The sequence below is a fragment of the Mustela erminea genome, chromosome 7 (genome assembly GCF_009829155.1).
Source record: "Mustela erminea isolate mMusErm1 chromosome 7, mMusErm1.Pri, whole genome shotgun sequence".
Taxonomy (NCBI): domain Eukaryota; kingdom Metazoa; phylum Chordata; class Mammalia; order Carnivora; family Mustelidae; genus Mustela; species Mustela erminea.
This window is the reverse complement of record NC_045620.1, coordinates 77,939,231-77,960,552: the sequence shown is the minus strand read 5'-3', so window position 1 is coordinate 77,960,552 and position 21,322 is coordinate 77,939,231. Positions and strand designations below refer to the sequence as shown.

At 38.9% G+C, this 21,322-nt stretch overlaps 1 protein-coding gene across 2 annotated transcripts in view; it reads left to right on the top strand.

Annotated features, from left to right (window-relative positions):
* The window catches only part of FANCL (FA complementation group L), a 298,207-nt gene that overhangs the window by 178,468 nt on the left and 98,417 nt on the right, over positions 1 to 21,322 (top strand). The gene's annotated exons all lie outside the window — the stretch shown is intronic.

The window sequence follows — 21,322 nt, the reverse complement described above, 5'->3', positions numbered from 1 at the left end:
GGTTTGAGTTTATATCATGGGCTGAGAACTCTGTGCTCTGATTGTATCTGAGGTATGGGGAAGCAAAATGAAATTGTCCACAATGGGTTTTTAAAGCCAATTGTTACTCTTTATCCATGGCAGAATAATAATAATAATTGTCACCACTTAAATAGTGCCTTTCATTCACAGACCTCAGGGCACTCCAACATTGTTACTTCGCATTATTTGAGAGAATTTCTTTTGGAAGACAGGGCAAACTGAGAGACACATAATACATGGTTAGCTATGCTAATTTTGTTTTCTTTAACAAATGCAAAATAAATAGCCTACTAAAAAGCCAGATAATATCTTGAAGATAAACCCTCCCTAAAGTAGGTTATTCTAAACAGATGTGTTTTGTTTTATATCAATGTTATTTTTAAAAATTTTATGCACACAGACATAAATCCTAGACTTGATTAATACTGATTTTTTGGCTTCTACTCTAGCAGGGAAATGGAAACAAGCAACTTGCCTGTGCACAGGAAAAAAATTGTTTTAATGAATAGTGAAACTACAGATTTTTTAAAGCGTTTCTGCCTTCTAAATTTTATGAGTAAATTTTGTGGAAAGCTGTGTAAATAGAGCATAATTATTTTAAAAATAGAAGTCTTTGTTATTAGTCATCTAACTGTCATGGGTATACAAAGAACCCTGCTGTATAGACAAAGGACTGGAAAAAAAAAAAAATTACCTGTAGAGAGTTTTTGCTATTGAAAGAATAAAAACTAAAGCGATGGGGTGAACTTTTGGTTTACAGACGCAAAGCAAATACTGAATGCTAAACCTGGCTGAGGGAAAATCACTTTAGCCTGATAACCGGATTACTTAGAACAAAAATAGAGAAAATTAAGAACTGAAGAGCAGAAAATTAAGGTGGAATGCAATTTAAAGAGTAAGTAGATGATGTAGGCTTTCATTTTCTTCCCCCCCAGTGTCCAGCTAATTAAAATTACAATCAAAATGAAAGAGTCTAAACTTGTAAATATCTTTAGCTAATGATTTTGTCTTTTTAATCATCTTCACATTCAAAGTCTTCTTTTATTCATTTAGGTCTTTACAATAAAATGAAATTGTTTTTCCCCTGTAAAAATCCTCCTTTAATTTTCCTTATCTGCTTTTCTTTATATTACATATTCTCTTGCTCCTTTTACTCTCTTTTAACATCAGTATTATTTTTTTTTCCAGTTGTTTCTTTCACTGTGAACATACTTTAAGAAGGAAAAGTTGTACAGGTATAGAAGTATTACATCATTTTAGAAGTTAACTGCTGATCCAAAGACAGCTCTTCCAAGTTCCCTCATGCACAAAAAGTGTAATATATATCTTATAAATTTGCACTTTCAAAAAGTACGTGGGCTCAATTTTCCTTTTTTTTTTTTTTTAAAGATTTACTTATTCATATTTTGAGAGAGAGCAAGAGTGGGAGGAGCAGAGGGAGAGGGAGAGAGAGACTCTCAAGCAGGCTCTGAGCTCAGCACAGGGCCTGATGTGGGGCTCACTCTCACAACCCTTAGATCACGACTTCAGCTGAAATCAAGAGTCAGACACTAAACTGACTACACCACCCAGGCACCCCTATAGACTCAATTTTCTTACCAGAAATATTTCTTTACTGCTTTTACTACCAGGAATCTTCTTTACATTCCCAAGCAAAATCATAGCTGAAGATGCTGCTGACCCATGAAAATTTTGCTTTATATCTGTGTTTACAAATGCATCATGCTTCAAACTCTCCTGGAAGGAGTACTTAGGGACCTAGGGCATGAAGAGGCACCTAAGGAGAATGAAGCCCACAATGGTGGAGCCCTTTATTTAAGTATCCAGGTTCAATGCCCATCAATTGGGCACCACCATCAATCCATACACCTTCTGGAGGACATTTTCCTGAACTTAAAAGTCAGATGTGGGCTTTACACAGCATGCCATGTCTCTCTTGATCAGTTGCAGCTTCAGCTGCTTTGGTGGTGAATTTCTCTTCTGGCTTGCTAGCCTACAAATATAAGTTAAACCCTGCTACTGAAACTGTGGGTAGCAACATTCCCATATCCGGGAATCTTGTTGAAAATACAAAATCTCAGGCAGCAAATCAGATGAACTGATCAGAATCTTCATCTTAACTTCATCTTAACCAGAACCCCCATGCAATTTTTGTGCACATGAGAAGTTGAGAAGTACTCTTTATGGCATTTTATCTCTAAACACACTAGGTATATGACTACTCCTTTTTTGCCCCCAACCCTCCTACAACTCCCATCCGTTTGTGAAGAATGCATGTCTAAGGGAGGAAAGGAAAGGATTGGGTTTCCTGCCTTGTTAGCCTGGTACCTAACCTAGGATGTCATTTCCCATGACCTAGGTCTCTTCCTGATAAGCTGGCTGAAATGCCTAAAGCATGTAGCCTGACTAGGTGGTGACAGTGGCATGCCAACAAAGGCCAGCTCCTCATTCTCATTCCTATCACCTGAATATGAGACCAGTGTGGGCCAGCCACACCCAAGACCAAGCACCAGGGCAATGACGGCATGTATTTGGGGTAGTGATAATGTACTTTCTACAGCCAAGAATAGATGCTCCCAGCAGGAATAGATTCCTGCATATCATCTGTGATACACAGATGCACAATAAGGAAACATTTTGTTTTGCTGGTAAGGGAGAAATCTAGCACTATGTTCCCAGGTCTCTCCTGTACACATTCATTCCATAAACATGTAGGTTGATGCTAACTGGTTTTCATCCTACCTCACTGGTAACTTATCTTCAGTATCTTTTGATAACCATTTTTCCTAAATCCAACCTTGAAATATTTGAGTTCCTTAGGCAACCTCTTTCTCATTGTATTGTCTAGACTCCATCTTTATCATCCCAGTGGCTTCAGTTACCATCTTTGTGCAAACCACTCCCATTTCTAGCTCTAGCCCAGATCTTCCTTCCATGCTTTAAACCCATATACCCAGCACCATTTTTTAAAAAAGATTTTATTTATTTGACAGGGGGATCACAAGTTGGCAAAGAGGCAGGCAGAGAGAGAGGAGGAAGCACGCTCCCCGCTGAGCTGAGAGCCTGATGCGGGGCTGGATCTAGGACGCTGAGATTATGACCTGAGCCAAAGGCAGAGGCTTAACCCACTGAGCAACCCAGCACCATTTTGTATATCACTTGCATTTCATGCCCAGGCATCTTACTCTTTCTATGTTCAATACAAAATTCACAGTTTTTCCTACTATTTCTCTGTTCATGAGCCTCGTAAATAAATCAACTATGCTTCCATTTATGCCTAGCCTACCTCATAACCAATTAATCAGCAAGGCTTACTGATTCTGTTTTCTGTCTTCAGAATCTTTCCATTCTTTTCATCTCCATCACCACTTACCACCCGCCCCCCGCCCCAGGCCAAGTGTCCTTGTAGTTTATACAGGTTACTTCAATAGCCTCTCAATTGGGGTCTTTCCCTGTCTACTGTAATGTATGAGAAGCACAACTTAAAAGATAGCCCTAGGAAAGCTCATCTCAGATTATTACTAGAGACATCCAAAGACCTTGTTAGAAGTTAACAAAAGAAGTTATCTAACTATCCTTTTAACTAATCCCTGACTTTACCCTGCCCCTTCTATTATCAACACGGCAGCTGCTGAGATTTTATATACCAAGCAATGTTATATTCTATACTTGGGGTGGATTTATTTTTCTGAAAACCAGGTTCTAATGTCTTATGTCATCCTCCTGCTTAAAATCCCATGGACTCTTCCAAACTCTTTGATTAAATTAAAATTCCTTACACTGACTTCAAGATATTCTAAGAACTGTCTCCTGCCTCTCACATTAGAGTCATTTTATTCCTTGTTACATTCCTATCCTTTATACTCTAATTTCTTTTTTTTTAACTTTTTTTTTTTTTTTTAAGATTTCATTTATTTGACAGAGAGAGAGAAATCACAACCAGGCAGAGAGGCAGGCAGAGAGAGAGAGAGAGGGGAGGAAGCGGCGCTCGATCCCAGGACCCTGGGATCATGACCTGAGCCGAAGGCGGAGGCTTTAACCCACTGAGCCACCCAGGCGCCCCTATACTCTAATTTCTTGAAGGTGTCACTTACCTTCCTAATTCAGACTGTCACCCCTGTATACATTGTCTTCTTCTCTTTTGCCTTATTAACTCGTATCTATCCTTTGGCTCTTGAAATAATCCCTTCCTATGAAACTTTGTATCCTGCATCTCAAACTAGATCAGATCTAGGTTGTGTGCTTTCCTTTTCAATGTCTGCTTCTCCTTTGTAATAGATACCATCACTGACTGTCTTGTGCTACATCTGTTAGATGTAAACTCCAATTTGGCAAGGATTGTGTTGGTTTTGTTTACTACATTAGCTCCAGCTGTACTTTTATTTTCAAGATTCTGTTTATCTTAAGAGAGAGAGAGAGAGAGAATAAGCAGAGAGGGTGGCAGGCAGAGGGAGAAGCCGGCTCCCTGCTGAGCAGGGAGCCTAATGCGGGACTCAATCCCAGGACCCTGGGATTGTGACCTGAGCCGAAGGAAGATGCTTAACTGACTGAGCCACCCAGGCATCCCAAACATAACATTTTCTTATAATTTATAATATACTGAGACCTTGAACATATTTGTGGAATATAGTCAACAGAATGGATCACTCATTCTGAGCAGTACCTGTCCCCTGTGGTCCTAAGACAAAGTCCAATCCATCCCCACACTGCCTCAAACTGCAGCTGAAGTGGGCATTGTTCTGGCTATAGGATGAACGACCTCCAGATCTAGACTACTGTGAATTAAAAAAACAAAAACAAAAACAATCCCTGCAGTTGGCCTACGGTACTAACTTGGTAAAGTACTAACTAACCAAATTATCTGATAAAGTTTCCAGCACTTCAGTCTGCCATTGCACGGACTGATAAGCAGGTCCTGGCCACATGCACTTCTGTTTAAATCATAAGCCAGAATCCAGTGAAGCCCTTAGCTTTAGGGGGACTCACGTGGAGAGTGATGGGGGAGAAGGATATTTGGCCACATCAGTCAAATCAAGTTTGGTGATCAGTAGGATAGAAATCAAAGCAATCTCATCCTGCCGATTCTTTTGTATCACCCGCAGCTGGCACGCTCTACTTACTCATTCCTTCAATAATTTATTTCTTTGCTCTGAGTGTTTATTGAGAACCTACTTGTATTAAAAACATATTGCTGGAGGGGTGCCTGGGTGGCTCAGTTGAGCCCGGTGTCGGGCTCCCTACTCTGTGAGGAGGCTGCCTCTCCCTCTCCCTCTGCCTGCTGCTCCCCCTGCTTGTGTTCTCTCTCTCTCTCTCTCTCTCTGTGTGTGTGTGTTAAAAGAATGAATAAAATCTTTTAAAAAATAAAAAGGAAAAAAAGAAATTTGGGCACCTGGATGGCTCAATCGGTTAAGCATCTACATTTGGCTCAGGTCATAATCTCAGAGTCCTGGGATCGAGTCCAACATCAGGCTCCTCATTCAGTGGGGGGCCTGCCTCTCCCTCTGCTGGCCGTTCCCATTGCTTGTGTTCTCTCTCTCTCTGACAAATGAGTAAATTTTAAAAAAAGAAAAAAGAGAAGAAAAGAAAATGTGCTATTCATTTTTATGATTGTATTTCATTTACGAAATGTATTTATTTGTATTAGGTCATTTTCAGTTGTAGCTTATTTACTCATTTTTTCATTAGTAACTTTGTGATTCTAACATAACTGAAAACTGATAAAATTAAGGCAAAACTTGTGTCTTTGTTTGCTCACCCAACAAATATTTATTTGAATTTCTATTATGTTCCAGGTAGTAGCCTAGGTGTTGTAGATACAACAGAAAATAAAGCAGAAACAATATCCTGTTTATGTAGTCTATACCATTCTTGGGGAGGGGAAGACAGACAATAAGAGAAATAAACAAGTTTAATTTGCTAGAAGATAGTCTAAGGGGAAAAATCCGGCTAAGGGACATAGGATGCAGTGGTGGGCTACAGTTTTAAATAGGGTGCACTGAGAGATCTTTCTGAAAAGATGACATTTGGGCAAAGACTTGAGTGAAGATGGGGAAAGAGGGAGAAGCCATGTGGGGCACAAACATTCCAGGCAGAGGGAATAACCAGCTCCTGGGACAGGTGCGTGGTTTGGTCAAGGCATGGCAAAAAGACTAATGTGGCTGGAGCAGCATACAGGAGAGTAGCAGAGGACAGGACTAGAAAGGAAATGGCAGGAGAGATCCTGTAGGGCCATATAAACGATTTTCAGGATTTGGGCTTTTACTTGACTGAAATGGGGAACTGTTGGACGTATTTGAGCAGTATGAGGACAATGTGATTTCCATTTAAAGAGGATCTTTGAAGCTTCTATGTTGGAAGTAGAGGACCCAGGTTGGAAGCAGGGATCAGTTAGGAGACTAGTTAGAGAGCAATGTTTACTGACTTTCTGACTAGACTGTTACATGTCTCCAGTAAAAATTCTAAGTAAGCTGTGCTAATGTCATGAATTTTAACTCTTATGTTTCATACAGCTGGGGACCTGGTGGAGAAACATTAAAAAGAAATTAAATAGGCTCCACATAACTGTTGTCCATCTGTAAAAGTGGGAGAGTTTGCTTGCAGAGTGTGAGAAATATTCACAGCAGTTCCCTGGCAGGTAAAAATCGGACACCACTGGGGAAAGTGCCTAGCCATGTTTTGAAGAGTGCAGAGAGAGTCTCTTTCTCTTATCATGCTATTCAGATACTTCGGGAACCTGTGATATTCCTTCATAAATTCATTACGTTATTATTTCCTTAATTCCTGTCATTGCACAAGATAGTTAATTAGTTGATTTAGGGGATAGAAAGAAATATAAATGTTCCCAGCCTTAAGCAACTTATTTATACCATAATTAATTTCATGAGTATGATTATAATGGAATAGAACACTTTTTATAGACAGAATCAGACTTATTATCTAACCTAGAATAACATACCATGTATTTATGATATGCTATAGCCTGGTTCCTGAAATTTTATATTTTAAAATTTACAGCAATCATATTGTGTCGCAACAAATAATTTCACCAGATTTCATGCCTAATCATCATATGTAGCAACAGAAATTGACCTTCGGGATAGATATGAGATTGCTCTTGCAAAATAAAAGACACAGCAGTTAAAGAGTGTCTAATGCTAGTAGGTGAGATTTAAAATGTTCTTTGCAAGAAAGAAACCCTAAACCCAGCAGGAGAAGAGAAATCATAAAGATCAGAGCAGAAATCAATGAAATAGAAACCAAAAAAACAAGAGAACAAATCAATGAAAGTAGGAGCTGGTTCTTTGAAAAAATTAATAAGATTGACAAACCCCTGGCCAGACTTATCAAAAAGAAAAGAGAAAGGACCCAAATAGATAAAATCATGAATGAAAGAGGAGAGATTACAACTAACACCAAACAAATACAGACAATTATAAGAACATACTATGAGCAACTCTACGCCAACAAATTTGACAATCTGGAAGAAATAAATGCATTCCTAGAGACATATAAACTACCACAACTGAACCAGGAAGAAATAGAAAATCTGAACAGACCCATAACCAGTAAGGAGATTGAAACAGTCATCAAAAAATCTCCAAGCAAACAAAAGCCCAGGGCCAGATGGCTTCCCAGGGGAATTCTACCAAACTTTTAAAGAAGAACTAATTCCTATTCTCCTGAAACTATTCCAAAAAATAGAAATGGAAGGAAAACTTCCAAACTCATTTTATGAGGCCAGCATCACCTTGATCCCATCAAAAAAGAGAACTACAAGGATCCCATCAAAAAAGAGAACTACAGACCAATCTCCTTGATGAACACAGATGCGAAAATTCTCACCAAAATACTAGCCAATAGGATTCAACAGTACATTAAAAGGATTATTCACCATGACCAAGTGGGATTTATTCCAGGGCTGCAAGGTTGGTTCAACATCCACAAATCAATCAATGTGATACAACACATTAATAAAAGAAAGAACAAGAACCATATGATACTCTCAATAGATGCTGAAAAAGCATTTGACAAAGCACAGCATCCCTTCCTGACCAAAACTCTTCAAAGTGTAGGGATAGAGGGCACATACCTCAATATTATCAAAGCCATCTATGAAAAACCCACTGCAAATATCATTCTCAATGGAGAAGAACTGAAAGCTTTTCCGCTAAGGTCAGGAACACGGCAGGGATGTCCATTATCACCACTGCTATTCAACATAGTACTAGAAGTCCTAGTGTCAGCAATCTGACAACAAAAGGAAATTAAAAGCATCCAAATCAGCAAAGAAGAAGTCAAACTATCACTCTTAGCACATGATATATACTATATGTGGAAAACCCAAAAGACTCCACTCCAAAACCGCTAGAACTTGTATAGGAATCCAGTAAAGTGTCAGGATATAAAATCAATGCACAGAAATCAGTTGCATTTCTCTACACCAACAACAAGACAGAAGAACGAGAAATTAAGGAGTCAATCCCATTTACAATTGCACCCAAAACTATAAGATACCTAGGAATAAACCTACCAAAGAGGCAAAGAATCTATACTCAGAAAACTAAAGTACTCATGAAAGAAATTGAGGAAGACACAAAGAAATGAAAAAATGTCCCATGCTCCTGGATTGGAAGAACAAATATTGTGAAAATTTCTATGCTACCTAAAGCAATCTACACATTTAATGCAATTCCTATGAAAATACCATCCATTTTTTTTCAAAGAAATGGAACAAATGATCCTAAAATTTATATGGAACCAGGAAAGACCTTGAATAGCCAAAGGAATATTGAAAAAGAAAGCCAACGTTGGTGGCATCACAATTCCGGACTTCAAGCTCTATTACAAAGCTGTCATTATCAAGACAGCATGGTACTGGCACAAAAACAGACACATAGATCAATGGAACAGAATAGAGAGCCTAGAAATAAACCCTCAACTCTATGGTCAACTAATCTTTGACAAAGCAGGAAAGAATGTCCAATGGAAAAAAGACAGCCTCTTCAATAAATGGTGTTGGGAAAATTGGACAGACACATGCAGAAAAATGAAATTGGACCATTTCCTTACACCACACACGAAAATAGACTAAAAATGGACGAAGGACCTCAATGTGAGAAAGGAATCCATCAAAATCCTTGAGGAGAACACAGGCAGCAACCTCTTCGACCTCAGCTGCGGCAACATCTTCCTAGGAACATTGCCAAATGCAAGGGAAGCAAGGGCAAAAATGAACTATTGGGATTTCATCAAGATCAAAAGCTTTTGCACAGCAAAGGAAACAGTGAACAAAACCAAAAGACAACTGACAGAATGGGAGAAGATATTTGCAAACGACATATCAGATAAAAGGCTAGTGTCCAAAATCTATAAAGAACTTAGCAAACTCAACACCCAAAGAACAAATAATCTAATCAAGAAATGGACAGAAGACATGAACAGACATTTCTGCAAAGAAGACATCCAGATGGCCAACAGACACATGAAAAAGTGCTCCACATCACTCGGCATTAGGGAAATAAATACAAATCAAAACCACAATGAGATATCACCTCACACCAGTCAGAATAGCTAAAATTAACAAGTCAGGAAATGACAGATGCTGGTGAGGATGCGGAGAAAGGGGAACCCTCATACACTATTGGTGAGAATGCAAGCTGGTGCAACCACTCTGGAAAACAGCATGGAGGTTTCTTAAAATGTTGAAAATAGAACTACCCCATGACCCAGCAATTGCACTACTGGGTGTTTACCCTAAAGATACAAATGTAGTGATCCAAAGGGGCACGTGCACCCAAATGTTTATAGCAGCAATGTCTACAATAGCCAAACTATGAAAAGAACCTAGATGTCCATCATCAGATGAATGGATAAAGAAGAAGAGGTATATATACACAATGGAATACTATGCAGCCATCAAAAGAACTGAAATCTTGCCATTTGCAATGATGTGGATGGAGGCTATCATGCTTTAGAAATAAGTCAGTCAGAGAAAGACAACTATCATATGATCTCCCTGATATGAGGAAGTGGAGATGCAACATGGGGGGTTAAGGGGGTAGGAGAAGAATAAATGAAACAAGATGGGATTAGGAAGGAGACAAACCATAAGTGACTCTTTTTTTTTTTTAAAGATTTTATTTATTTTGTCAGAGAGAGAGAGAGAGAGAGTGAGCACAGGCAGACAGAGTGGCAGGCAGAGTCAGAGGAAGAAGCAGGCTCCCCGCTGAGCAAGGAGCCTGATGTGGGACTCGGATCCCAGGACTCCGGGATCATGACCTGAGCCGAAGGTAGCTGCTTAACCAACTGAGCCACCCAGGCGTCCCCAAACCATAAGTGACTCTTAATCTCACAAACTGAGGGTTGCTGGGGGGAGGGGGGTTGGGAGAGGGGGATGTGGTTATGGACATTGGGGAGGGTATATGCTATGGTGAGTGCTGTGAAGTGTGTAAACCTGGTGATTCACAGACCTATATCCCTGGGGATAAAAATACATTATATGTTTATTAAAAAAAAAATGTTCTTTGTGATGTTTTCTTAAAGATTAAATAAAAACCAAACAAAATCAATACTAAAAACCTAAAGTGAAACTTTTTTTTAAAAAGATTTTATTTATTTATTTGACAGAGAGATAAAGAGCGCAAGTAGACAGAGCAGCAGGTAGAGGGAGAGGGAGAAGCAGGTTCCCTGCTGAGCAGGGAGCCTGATATGGGGCTCAAACCCAGGACCCTGGGATCATGACCTCAGCTGAAGGCAGCCCCTTAACCCACTGAGCCACCCAGGCACACCTGAAGTAATAACTTCAAGCAATTCATTATTAATTTCCAGACTTAACATTTAAGTCCTAAATCCTTAAAATAGCTAAAATTTGATATAAATGTCAAATTTTAATAGGAGCCAAATAATGAATATGTTTCTAAACTTTGGTCAGTGGCTTATGATCACAATGCTTTGTAATCTCATTTTAGAATTTGGTATGACAGAAAATTTCATAATAAGCACCAAACCATGTCATAAAAATGAATGCATATACCACAGATATATGTGTATATGTATACACACTATATATATCTTTATATATGAAAGGTCCTAACTTAACCTGGGTCTTATGACTTCTGTCCTGGTGCTTCTTCTCACTCATTTATAGACCCCAAAATAAATGGGTAAGAAAAATCGTCTATCTTGTCAAATCTTCCCCTTAATGGAGAGTTTCCTTCTCATGACCCATAACAACTGAACAATCCATTCACAATCTGTAAGTAGCCATTTAAATTATATTAAATAATCATTAAAAAACATTATTATAGATCAGACTTAAATGATCATATTTAGAACCAGTTTCTTGGATATCAAATCATTTTTAGATCCATATGTATTTGTCAATGAACAAATCTTTTAAAATGTAAGGCTCAGAATCTTTGACATATCCCATAAGATATCTCTTATGCCTAAAGCAAATAGCATGTTATTTTGAGGGTTTAAAAAAAAAAAAGGAACATTTATCAAACCCTGACAATATCTTTTCTGAATGGAATAAACAAAGATTTTTTTTTTCAGGGGAAATATTTTCTTTAATAAATAAGTTTCTTGTAATTATTTTGACTTTGTCAAAATGTAATGTATTTGAACTCAAGAGTTTAGTTTGAAAGAGGACCCAAGGAAAAATGCAAGTGCTGTATTAACTAACATTATTGGTATTAAAATATAACAAAATTTCTGGTGTGCAAACTATCTCATCTATACCATAGATTAATTTGCATTCTCTTCTTTAGTAACAATTTCAGTATTTTTCCATATAATTTTCAATTATGGATGAAAGTTCCTCTAAAAAAATTATTACTGTCACTATGATTTTTAAATTTTATTTTTCATTGATTTTATTTAATTTTATTGAATATTTTCATTGAAAGGTATGATCTCACTTGTATTTTTTTCATGTTCCCTTACTGAATTGCAAGTTGAAGTAAAGTACTCTAAAGGTGTGTTTTCTTGATTCCTTCACTTCTGGGTTTTAAAGTTCACTGTTTTTTGTCTCCTGGCAAAAATGCCTTTACAGGATGATTTAGTCAATGTTTTCCAAAAAACCCCAGAAACACAGGGGGGCGCCTGGGTGGCTCAGGCGTTAAGTGTCTGCCTTCAGCTCATGTCAAGATTCCAGGGTTCTGGGATTTAGCCCAGCACCGGGCTCTCTGCTCAGCAGGGAGTTTGCTTCTCCCTCTCCTCTGCCTCCTGCTCATGTTCTCTCTCTTGCTCTTTCTATCTCAAATAATTAAATAAATAAATAAAATCTTTAAATAAAAAACAAAAAATAGAAACACAAAGTTAAAATTCAAACTCATACTTTTCATCTCCAATAAAAATATAACATTTTGATTTACTAGTAAGATCTTGGATTTAACAATTTAGAGCCCATCCATATGATCCAAATCAATGTAAACATTCTAAACATCTCTTTTGTATCAATAAGCTCACTGGTAGATTCACCATGTCCAAATATAAAAGAGAAGATCTAGTACTCGCTAGCAATTTTTCAGTGTGGGTAGGGAAACAGAACAGATGCACACATAATAAATGAAAACACTTTCAGGGAAACATCAACAGGTGCAAATTACTATAATGCACCGTCTTCAAATAGCACAAAATCAAGATGTAGATTAAGGGTGGATTAAAATTAAGCCATAATTAGGGTGATTGAAAATATAGTTTTTGGAGCTGAGTTTCGAACAAGGTTTTGAAAAAGTTGTATGAATTGGCAGATGGGAGCAGGTTTTCCAGTGAGAAGAGTAGGGCAAAGACATGGAAAGGAGCAATTGTAGGATTGTCGAGAAAATACTAATGGCAGAGCAGAGGCAGGTTGCCAGAATATGCTGCTTTTGACCCACATGCTTCTTTAATCTGTTAATTCTCTTTCTTTCAGCCCATCACTTATCACATCTTCGCCTATTCAGTGTAGAACCTGTGGCATATCCGTGTGGCCACACTGTGGCAGAAGGCTCAGTGCCTTGGATCCTGTCTGGTTCTGTTATTGCCCAGGCATGGCCGGTTTCAGAAATCAAGGACCAAGCTTTGCAGGCAGGCCTGGGCCGGGGTTGCTAGTGAGCTGAACAAAGATGATCAAATGAGCGTTATCTTTCTATCGTGACTCCCAGTCCTGCTCTCATGCTGCTTCCTCTTGTGCCTTTTCATCATAATCTGAACATCTTTCATGTCAAACTATTTCTACTGTAAAAATTTTTTTGGAAAAGTTGACTATGTTGGAAGGTGGAGACTCTACTCAGGGACAGCAACAGTTCCCCTACTTCCTATCCAACTCGCCCTTCAAGCTATGCTTCGGATATACCTCCCAGTAATTTAGCCTGTCTGTTCTTAAATCTAGGATGGTAAAGAAAAACTCCTACTTGTTCATGTTGCAGCCACCTATCCATCATCTTGGGTTTCATCGAGGCTTCCAGAACCATTTGGCAAAAATTCTATGCCTCCTGTCTCTTGCATTGTCCTCTCTCATTTTCCCTTACTCCCTTCTAATTGCCCTCCTTAGGTCGCCTAGCCCCAAATGGCTCTGTTGATGGAGATCATTGATCAGATACCAAGCCAGGAAGTCATTCTGTCCATTTGATGAGTAAGGAGGCACTTCTCCATTATGGGCCTTCTGCTGAGTATTCGCTTGAGAGACAAACATTTTCAGGCTCTTGGACTGTTTTCAGTGATCCGTCCCATAGATTTACCCATTTCATAAGCTTGGTTTTTTTTGTTTTTTGTTTTTTGTTTTTACCAAAACTTTGATTTTGTTCCTTCCAAATCCTAAAGAATCTACACCGTTAGCTGTTCCCTAGGAATCAGTATATATCTTGACCTCAAGCCAGATCTTCTTCCATGAAACATGTCTAACATGTAAAGCCCACGTTCTGCCTACTAATATGATTTTTATTCTCCATTGTCCTAAGAGCCACAGTCTTCTTTCATCTGGTATGGGCATACTGTGTGGAGCCATCTTTAAACCAAGATGTTCCACTCCCTTTAGGACTTAAACTGAGATGTACAATTGACTTTCCCATCATCGGTCAGTTGCTCATAGAAAACTCCCTCTAGGCTATAGATGTGAGTTTAAACAAGTGTGAGAGTTTGCAGAAGGCATAGGAATGTAGGGTCTATTCCCTTATTAAACTATTTGGTACCACAAACTTTATAGCTGGATTCATTGAATAGCACACAGTTCATTATTGACGGCATGAACCAAAGGGAACCCCATGGTCAATTTCCTCCAGAGCTAATATCAATGCAGGAATTTTTTTAACAGAAAGTTACTGGAAGGGGCGTGGACTTTGTCCAAACTTGAGGATCCTTCTCTGAGTATCTCCTATCTGGAGTTAGCAAGTCCACTCAGTACCTCAGTCAGCTACAAAAAAATCAAGCACAATTAAAGATTGCGGGTCATAATGACCAACTGTCGTTGCTTGCACTGAAACTCTGGACAAGGTGCTCAGCTTTCTTTTATTATGGACCCCAATTAAAGATGGATAAAATTCAGATCATTTGTTAATGGTCAGAGTAAGGTGTACAAATAGGCTGCACCCCAAATTTAGATAATCATTTTGAAAGAAATATCTTGGAATGCCATAAATCCTCAAGCACCCAGACCCTCTAGTGTCATGTCATAATTTTTATGATTTTTATTTTTATAGAATTTCACACATATGACTTGTAAGAGCAACCAGGAGCATTTCTACATTCTGATCTTCGTGTGCTATCAGCATGATGTTTTGTGGGATTGGATCAAAGTGACGTATCAAAGAGGTGACGTTCCCACAAACTAGACTGTAACACAGAGCTGGGAAGCTGGTATATTTCTGAGGCACAACAAGACAGATTTACTGGTGTTTATGTCAATGAAGGCAAATTTCTGGTAATACTTATAAACCAAAATGGATAAAACACGTTTTGGGCAAGATTCATAATTGTACTCTTAATGCTAGAAGTTACATTAATTCATTCTGGTAAGGAGGAAAGAAATCACAATAGCAGCCACAACAGGAACCTCAACTCATTTTGTTTTCAATAATCTACTGTCATTCCTCATGACTTATGGAAGAGTAAAAGCCAAATCAGCCTATTAAATTAATCACCAAATCTGCACTTTTGGGAAACAATCTCTTGTAGTGTTCCTGTTCATTCTGTTTTGGCAGGGGAGGACAGTGCCAAATGGCCTCCACTGGGCCCTTCCTAAAACAATAGCCCCTTTTATAGGTCTAAGTGAGCAACTGTGTGTGGTTCTGAGTGTTTCCTAAAATATCCATTCCAACAATTCCCTCAGGATCTGAGAAAATGATCCCAAGATGTTTTGGGGAATCCCATGAAGCCTACCATGAAGAAAATTCAGGCCGGAACTCCACTTATCACCTGGGCTCTATAACTATCCCAAACCCTAACCAACTAACTCTTGTGGAATTATAGGTCCCCAGGAATAAGTGATAAATTTGAGCCTATATCCAATATTCCTGAGCTTAGGTATTTCCCTTTCCTCAATGCACAAGTATTCAGGTTAACAACAGCAGGCCCCATTAAGGAAGATAAGGCAGAAGGTTACAGCAAAATCTTTTCTCGTAGGTACGAGCCTCCCCTTCCTTGGGTGATGCTGGGTCTGTGAACTCAAAATTCTCTAGCACTCTGGCTCCAATGAGGCCTCTGTTCACCAGACCTAGAATAGCTTTGGTTAAATAAATCAAGACACACCTTAATTGGCTGTCTTTCTATTTCATTCCTGGGGACCCCATGATTAATTAACCATAGCCAGAGATTTCTGCTACTGAAGCCATTCCCTGATCCCCGAGTGTAGCATCTGGCTATTAAAACAATACCCACTTTGCTTCCGACTGTTAACAGTCATCACCTGGGCCAGGTCTCAGCTGGCTCCTCACTGAGATCAGGAATACCATGTTGATCGCAGCTCTTTCCACAAGCATCCCCAGCTCAGAAAAAATAAAATAAAATAAAAATAAAAGCCAGCAGAGCCCTTTTAGATATTTGGGTATTCCCTTTTTTGGCTGTCTTATTGCCAGGGGAAAAGAATCTTCAGGGCCCTGGCAGAATATAGGAATACGACACATGATCCATTTAACCTACTTTCTGACCTCACACGGTCTTTAAATTCTTTCCTCTCCGTCATGCCAAGGACTTTTTAGCCTTTCTTTTACCAAAAGCAACCAACAGTGGATTCCTGTTTGCTTTGCCAAACCCGCGAAAACTGCTAAAACTTTTTGAGCTACCACACTGAACGCAGTATGTTTTATGAATAAACCCATCATAATGAATACGGTTCAGAAAAAAAAAAAAATCTTAGCTTTCCAACACTGGCTACACATTAAAATAATATGAGGAGTCTTTAAAAAATATGATGCTTATTATACCTTCCACTCCCAGACATTTAAATCAGGATCTCTGGGTTTAGACCAAGCCTCTACGTTTTCTCAAAACTGCCCAAGTGACTGCCATCCACTGGGAGGTGTGAGGACCACTGCTGTGGGAGTTTTCATTCACTCCCAAGGTTTCTATCACCATGTTGATGCTAACAAGGTACATTTATAAATTCTTTTAAGATCTGTCTTCTAAGCCTCAGCCCCCTCAAACAATATTTCTCTCTTTGCGTCTCCCCCCAGGTTCCAAAGAATCTGAAGGCTTATAAAATGTAAAGGAGATTATGAAACATTTTTGTTTACTCTGTGCCAGGAAGTGCTATGATCAGACTAAACATATTAACTCTAGTCTCTGCCTTCTTTGTATAGACAGTTGGTTGCCTACTGTGGGGTTTGTCTTTTTTTTTTTTTTAAGGTTTTATTTATTTGAGAGGGGGAGAGAGAGGGAGAGAGAAGAAGAGTGAGGGGCAGGGCAGAGGGAGAGGGAGAAGCAGACTACCCGCTGAGCAGGGAGCCTGAGGCAGAGCTTGATCCCAGGACCCTGGGATCATGACCTGAGCTGAAGGTAGACACTTTGTCAATTGAACCACTCAGGAGCCTCAGAGGTTCTTAACCTCAGCACTACTAACATTTTGGGATGGGCCACTCTTTGCTAAGGATGACTGTCCTGTGCTTTGTAGGGGGCTAAGGAGAATTTCAAGCCTCTACACACCAGATTCCAGAGTAGCATCTTACTTCTTCCCTGCTAGATATTGCCAAATGTCACCTGGGGGTTGGAATTGCCCTTAGCTGAGAACAACTGGTCTGTAGTCATCTTCACATTAAAGGTTTCACAAGAACTTGCATTTTAATATTTTATATCCCGAGTAGTAATTTTCTCTTCACTGCTCCTGGTCTTGGATATTTGTACCATTATCAAGACTTCACTAATCCAGGGACCCAGTATTCAAAATTCGTAGTATTATATCGCTCTTGAATGTCATGATTCCTAAGTCTCTTTCTCACCTGAACAGTTCTTTCCCTTCCTGCCAACTCCCCCCTTCTTTTTTACATGCCACTGACTAACGAAATTGGTTCGGTTGTCCTATGGTGTCCTTGACATTCTGGAGTTGGCTGATTGGTCCATCTTGACTTTATTTAGCTTGTTCGTCCATCCCTGTTTTACCAGACCAGTAAACCAGAGGTTACATCCCAAAGCTTGATTAGATTCATATGAAACATTTTGGGTACTGAAATTCATATTGTTATATATCAGCTGGCAGAAAATTAAGGCTGTCCGACTCCTGGCTAAAGAGCTATCAGGCGGTGATACCCCTGACTCCACCATTATGAAGTTGATAATTTTGCATCATATGATTGTCCATTTCACCCTAACTTCTCACATAAAGGTTTAAGCACATATGGATGCTTATTGCCACAGACAGTTATTGATTTACGAGTAATAGATGGTCATTTTCTGGAGATCCGTTTTTGATACAATGTGAGATGGCAATTATATACGTAAAGTGAATATGTCATGTAGCAGTTAGGTATGCGAGTCTGAAGGTTGGTGTCAGAAAGATAAACTTAGAAGTCATCAGGATGTGGCTGACACTTACTATTCGTAGACTGGATGAGGTATTTGAAGGGAGAGGGAGGATGGAGAGGAGGGTCCCGTAGTGAGCAATCAGGTAGCCCGACTGTTAAAAGTGGATGAAGAGAAGTAGCCAAAAGAGGACTGAGAGGCAGGATCTACCTCATTAATATCATTTCTCATGGCTTTTTCCTTGATATCTTCTCTGGACTGTGGTAATCATCTAATTGATCTTACCGCCTCTAGTTTTGCCTCTTCTAATGCATGCTCCACAGGACTTTGAGAGAAATTAGTCTGAAAGTTAAATCTATCAGCTTTATTAGTTTTCAGATTAAAACCCTCTAAAAGCTCTGCATTGCCTTTAGGATAAAGCCCAAATATCTACTTTCACCATATGACTCCTGACGTGTATCTTTGCTGCTTGCTTAGATCAGGTTTTGCCATTCCCCATCCTTTCCCTGTACACACAGCCAGGCAGTTTCTTGAAACATTGTAAACTGTTTGTTTCTCTAACTATTATTCAACTTTTTTTGTGGGAGAATTTGTTTCACTTGTTTCATCTGATTTATGTTTTGGTACTAAGTTAAAGGCAACTGTGAAACCTTCCCTGACATCAGCAAGGTGTAATTGACCACTATTATCTGATAGTGTGTGGGGGTGTGTATGTCTCAAATTGTGACCTTAATGCACTGCTTTACAAACTGAGCACAAATATGATCACTTATTTTCCTTCCAGTTGATTACCTAGAGTATACCTTAAATGCTACACTAGGGGAAAAAAAAAATTCCCCTCTTTGTTCTCTACCCCAAATTTTCCACAGTTCTAGAGGATTGCACAGTCTAAAAAAGGGTAAGCAGGAAGATAGGCTATGATAGTCACTAGAGCTATTAAAAAAATATCCTGGTTCTCCTTCTAAGCATATAGTAAATCCGAACTTTTCTGCTCCCATGTTTTTTGCTTGGACAATGAAATGTCAGTAGAAATGACACATTTCCCCTCCTTGCAGAAGGCTTTAAGGCCCAGTATTTGATTTGTTCTTCCCTTCCCTCTGTTGTAGTGGTTGGGGAAGCATATGTTGAAATGGAGTCTTTATCAGTCTGGGTCCCTGTGTGATAAGCATTTCAATCTGTGTTGGAATGTAGCATGAACAAGAAATAAGCTTTTTTGTGTATTCAGCCACCGAGATTTTGGAATTGTTTGTTAGCACTGAACAATGTAGCCAATTTAGGCTGATACATACACTAAGCAGAAAGAGTATACAGTCTGATGATTCTAGTAAGTAAAGCTGGTAACCAAGCCTGGCTGCTGAAGTCTTGCTGCATATCTCTATGGAGGAGAGATTCTCAACCTTGGCATGTTTGACATTTTGGCCTGGAAAAATCTTTGTTGGAGGAGGCTGTCCTTTGTATTGTAGGATGTTTAGTAACAGTCCCGGCTTCCAAATACTAGATGCTAGTAGTACCCCCACACCCAAGTTGTGACAACCAAAATGTAAGTATTGCCAAATACCCCCTGGGGCTCACAAGTGACCCTAATGGAAAACTAGTGCTTTAGGCAATACACTAAATCTGCTTTTGATGCTCCGGGTCTACTCAAGGCTGCTATAGATTTTTGAGAGAGAAATGTTACTCCGTCAGAACATGGTTCTGCTGGTGTGTCTTTGACAGGTGCCCAGAGTCACAGTTTTTATGTCTTGGCTCTTCTAAGGCCATGGGGCTCAAAACACCTCCCTGTGGCAATTCCAGAAGCACAGTTGGTTTAGAGTCTGCTTTTTGTGATCCTGGGACATCATTACCATTAGGAATGGTATCACTTTGTGACTCCAAAAAGATATCTAATTTATATATAGTCTTTCCAGGACAATAGGTCAATAGGTCTACCAAACCAAAAAGGCTCAGCTAACCTGATGGGACAAGAAAAGGTAAGAGTAAATTAGTGTATAATCAAATGTTACTGAAATTCAATATATATTGAATTTCAGTAACATTTGATTATACACTAATTTGCTCTTACCTTCAATATATATTGAATTTCAGTAACATTTGATTATATATATACATTCCTCCCCATACCATAACACATACCCTCCCCAATGTCCCTTACTCAGCCACCCCATCCCTCCCACTCCCTCCCCTCCAGCAACTCTCAGTTTGTTTCCTGAGATTAAGAGTCTCTTACAGTTTGTCTCCCTCTCTGGCTTCATCTTGTTTCATTTTTCCCCCCCCTCCCCTATGATCCTCTGTCTTGTTTCTCAAATTCCTCATATCAGTGAGATCATATAATTGTCTTTCTCTGATTGATTTATTTGTTTAGCATAATAAATGGCACCAGATATTCTTAAAGATATTCAGCTTTATTATACTCCTAAGTGGAAGGAGGGTAATAAAGGGGTTCAAACAGAAGTTCAGCAGAAGCAACAACAACAACAAAACCTCCCCAAAAATAAAAAACAAAAAACAAACAAAAAAAACTTTGATAGCTTGCTAAAATATTTATCCCATGGTAGTTGTTTTATATTTGTTGAATGTGGTTTAAATGTGGATCCTTTATTTTTTTAAAGATTTTATTTATTTATTTATTTAACAGAGAGAAAGACAGAGATCACAAGTAGGCAGAGAGACAGGCAAAGAGAGAAGGGGAAGCAGGCTCCCTGCTGAGCAGAAAGCCTGATGTGGGGCTCAATCCCAGGACCCTGAGATCATGACCTGAGCAGAAGGCAGAGGCTTTAACCCACTGCGCCTCCAGGCGCCCCTAAATGTGGATTCTTAATCTGCATAATATCACTGGGGTTTTATCATACAAATAAATAGAAAAAGGTGGAATAATTAAATAAGTAGAATAATAGTGAATCCTCACAGCAGTAGTCTTTACACATTTTCACTTTCATATCACCCAGATTAAATTTCTAATTACATCTATTTCTCTTGACATCTAAAATTTTTTATTATAAGTTTAAATAGATGCAAAGGATATGATTTCGATATGTTGTAAATATTTGATTTTTTATAATAAGGCTATTATTTCATTCTTTTAAACATTCCAATGGAATCTAAATACCAAAGCAACTTGATACCCACCATATTAGAGTAATGCATGCTATATGCTAGTGTAACAAATGAAATCCCCAATTTCAGTGCCTTAATATAACAACGTTTATTTTTCCCTCACACATGTCAATTGGAAAACATTTCAGACACAGCTTCTTTCTACCTCATGCCTCCACCATTCCTAAGGGCTTTAAAATAATACTTTGATTCAAGTCAGTGAACAAGGAAAGAGAATGTTGAATCAAGCATAGTAAAGTTTTATGAGCCACCC